At 31.2% G+C, this 4,301-nt stretch overlaps 1 pseudogene; it reads left to right on the plus strand.

Moving 5' to 3' along the window:
• The first annotated feature begins 627 nt into the window (after positions 1-627).
• LOC107891336 (cytochrome P450 704C1-like) lies at positions 628-3,899 on the plus strand (annotated as a pseudogene).
• The last annotated feature ends 402 nt before the right edge of the window (positions 3,900-4,301 follow it).

Genomic DNA, 4,301 nt, shown 5'->3' on the forward strand with positions numbered 1-4,301 from the left:
AATTAACCCTTAACATTTACATATTTTGTAATTTGGTATTTTTTACAGTTTTACTTTTTTTTTATATTGAGAGTTAAATTTTAAAAAAATTAGAATTATTATCTTCAATTTTTGGGTGTTTCTAATTTTTTTTTTATATTTTCAATCAAACTTAGCTAATAAATTTATTTATTTATCTTTTTAAATGAAAGGGTCACCAAAAAAAGCAGATTGCAAAAAAGAGCAAATTATACAATGTGTAAGTGTTGAGGTTAGATTTTTTAGAATCAAGACTAAATTGACCTAATATGTAAATATTGAAAGTTAAAATTAATTTTGTACAAATTTAAAAAGTGACAACTGGTAGAGTAGTGAGATAAAGTGTGGTGCGTTTAGTTTATTTTTGTCTCATGCTACAATATTTAAACACACTGCCTATCTAAATCCACCCTTAATCTGTTGATAACTAGACAGGATAAATTTAAATAGCTTGAATGGCTAAATTATTTTATTAATAATTGGATTACATCGTTGAAAAGTAAGTGTGCGGAAAAATCAATCATATGCGCATGAATGATTCATACTTACGTTTCCCATAAAAATGACAAAATTCTAAACGATAAAATCTGATTGCATTCTTCGAAAGATAGATAATGAATGGAACATAATTCAACAATATATCTATTGCCTTCAACTGCAAAGCATTTCACTAAAACAAAGAGAAGAAGAAAAAAATGGATATTATACTCGCTACCATCTTCTTCCTCATATCATTGCCACCATTATTTCTCTTGCTGATCTTCTTATTCCTCGCCATCAAAACCGTCACCGGAAAATCGATCAACGATCCCGATTACCCGCCGGTGAAGGGCTCCGTTTTTAATCAGCTTTTATATCTAAACTATCTCTACGACTATCAAGCGGAAGCAGCCAAAGAACAGCCAACTTACAGGCTACTAGCTTTAGAACAGAGTGAAATATACACCATCGATACACGAAACGTGGAGCATGTATTGAAAACTAGGTTTGATAGATACTGCAAAGGTAAACGGAATCAAGAGATATTTTGGATTTTTGGGAGAAGGGATCTTCGCGGTGGACGGAGTTAAGTGGCGGCAGCAGCGGAAGCTTGCCAGTTTCGAGTTCTCGACTAGGGTTCTTAGAGATTTTAGCTGCTCTGTCTTCAGAGGAGATGCTGCTAAGCTTGTTGGGAATATTTACGAGTTGGCTGTGTCGGGCCAAGCTTTTGATATGCAAGTAAGCCCTTCGATTTTGAAAACTATTTCTTTAGAAATGGTAGCTTTGTATGCTAAATTTCAAAAGAATTTAGTTTTATCACAATTATTTGGTAGTCTCCATGAGTAGGTATTCAATATATATATATCATCATACTTACAGAATTAAAAATTTACACGGTGAGTGTATAAAATAATATCCTTTATTTAATTCTTTTTGCACGGTGATGTGTAGAAGATGTTAATGAAAAGCACACTCGAGTCGATGTTCAAAGTTGGGTTTGGGATTGATCTGAAATGCATGGATGGCTCGAGTAAAGAAGGGAACACCTTTATGAAGGCTTTCGATGATGCCAATGAGATGGTGTACTGGCGCTACGTTGACCCTTTTTGGAAGTTTAAAAGGTCTCTTAATATTGGCTCCGAAGCTGCCCTCAAAAACAATATCCAAATCATTCACAATTTCGTCCACAATGTTATTAGCACCAAGAGGAAACTACTCCCCATGAACCCAGAATTGGTGAGCCATAAATTTGGATATCAACTTCCTTTTTGTTAATAAATCACTTTTTTTTTAAGAAGGGTTAAGTGCACTAAATGACTTCAAATTATGATTCAAAATTTTAAACTTTATAATATTTTAATTGAGTTTTTGAAGTAGTTATCTTGTATCAATAGTGTCATTCTATTAGTCTAACCATCAATTTAAGCATTACATGTTATTTGTGAATAGATGTATACTTACTGTATTAATAATTTAGAGTTCACGTATTAAAAAAATAAAAAATACAGGATTAATGTGTCATTAAAATTTGGGATGGTTTTTTTTAACTCTTGAGATATACCTATTTGCAATTCATTCATTGGTTTTAAATATGCTCAAAGCTAAATTTGAGTTCACAACCAATGGTGATACAATATATATATATATAGTTTGAAAATTCAATCAATTTTTATTATAATGAAGATTGAAATCTATTTATGATTTAAGGAGATATCAACTTAGAATATATTATATGGTTTTTAATAGTTTGTATTTATTTATTTGAAGAATGTGAAAGAAGATATACTTTCAAGATTTTTAGTGGAAAGCGAGAAGGATCCAGAAACGATGAATGACAAATACCTAAGGGAAATAATACTGAACTTCATAATAGCAGGCAAAGACACATCTGCAAATACTTTAAGCTGGTTCTTCTATATGCTGTGTAAGAACCCATTGATACAAGAGAAAATTGCAGAAGAAGTGAGGGACATCAGCAATCGTGAAGTAGAATATGAATATGTCGATGATTTCGTGACCAACATAACCGAGGCTACCCTTGACCAAATGCATTATCTTCATGCTGCATTAACTGAGACCTTAAGGCTTTACCCTGCAGTTCCAATTGTAAGTTCACTCAAAAACTTTTTATTCTACAAACATTTTCCATCCCATTTTACATTTCCTATATTAATATTATGCTTTGATCTAAATTAGTAGCACTGTTTAAAATTTTCATTAATCAGTTTTTTTGTTTTTATAGATAATTATAATTTTATCGTTTAAATGATCTAAAAAAATTTACATTCTCCTATCAAAAGAATTTTTTAAATGGTGTCAGTGATTTAGAGAGTAAGGCATAATATTAATAATAAGAACATCAAATTGAAGTAGAGGGACTGAATCCCAAAGTTGAATATAGTATAGGGACGAATTTAACCTATATTCTACAAACATTCTCCTTAGCATTTATGTAGAAAATAGCTAGGCTTTTCTCAAAGTTTTAAATTTAATTTAGAGAGATATTTGTATTTGTAAACTACTAAAGTTTCATTTTAAGAGAAAATCTTGAATTTAATTCAATTATAACCAAAGTTTAGGTTATAAGTGTGTGAATTTGAGTATTTTAAATTTGACTTGAATAGCTTACAAATTTAATCAAATATTTCTATTTTTAACTAGTATTAAAAAATGTAAATTCGAACTTACTTTAAAAAGAAAAAGAAAACCCTAACATGATAGAGTGAGTTGAAATAGTTTGACATCTTTTTATCTGAAATTAGATTCGAAATTAATTTGATGTTAACAAAGGATGGAAGGTGTGCAATGGAGGATGATATTCTGCCGGATGGCCATAAAGTCAGGAAAGGTGATGGAGTGTACTACATGGCCTACGCCATGGGAAGAATGTCTACACTTTGGGGAGAAGACGCTCACTGTTTTCGACCCGAAAGATGGCTTCACAATGGAGTATTCCAGCCTGAATCGCCTTTCAAATTCGTAGCATTTCATGTGAGTACATTTATTTTGGTTGTTGGTTGATATTATTGTCTTTTCTAGTTAGTTGTGTAAAATTGATTCAATGTTTTGACAGGCTGGTCCTCGAATTTGCTTAGGCAAAGATTTTGCATATCGACAGATGAAGATAGTATCAATTGCTGTCCTTCGACATTTCCGATTAAAATTAGTAGATGATACGAAAGCAGTGAATTACAGGACAATGTTCACGCTTCATATGAAGGAGGGTCTTCATCTTTACGCTGTTCCTAAGACTATTATGTAAATGAATTCTAATAGGACCAAGTGTATTCTAGCTCTTAAATTTTAAAACGATCATTTTTAATGACATTGCATGCTCAATTGATATATTGTCAAACAATAGTATTTAATTAGTGAATAAAGTATAATCAAGTTAGTTTAAATGCAGTCATTCAGGTTATGTGAATTTATCATATTACTTAAAAATAATGCCACATCATTCTTGTAAATTTAACTTTTTTAACGACTAGAAAAATTGTCCATTTTGCTTGTTTCTCTAGCTTATAGTGATTTTTTTTTCTCATTTTAAATGATCAAAGACCAATTCCAAGATATTTGTTGAAGATTGGCCTGCATGCAGACAAGTAGCAGAGAAGCTGCCAAGCCATGCAGTTGTAGCTAAAGTTCAAGCTACTGTTTCATTTTGTTACTTCAACTATTGGTTTTGTTACTTAGTTGAAAATAAACTTAGTTGGTATTTTTTTTATGTAATTAGGTGCTAATAGATTGGTAAATCAGCTTACCTATGTGCGCAAGTCATGTTTTATAAGTTTCAAGGCTACTTA

The sequence above is a fragment of the Gossypium hirsutum genome, chromosome A08 (genome assembly GCF_007990345.1).
Source record: "Gossypium hirsutum isolate 1008001.06 chromosome A08, Gossypium_hirsutum_v2.1, whole genome shotgun sequence".
In the NCBI taxonomy this organism is placed as follows: domain Eukaryota; kingdom Viridiplantae; phylum Streptophyta; class Magnoliopsida; order Malvales; family Malvaceae; genus Gossypium; species Gossypium hirsutum.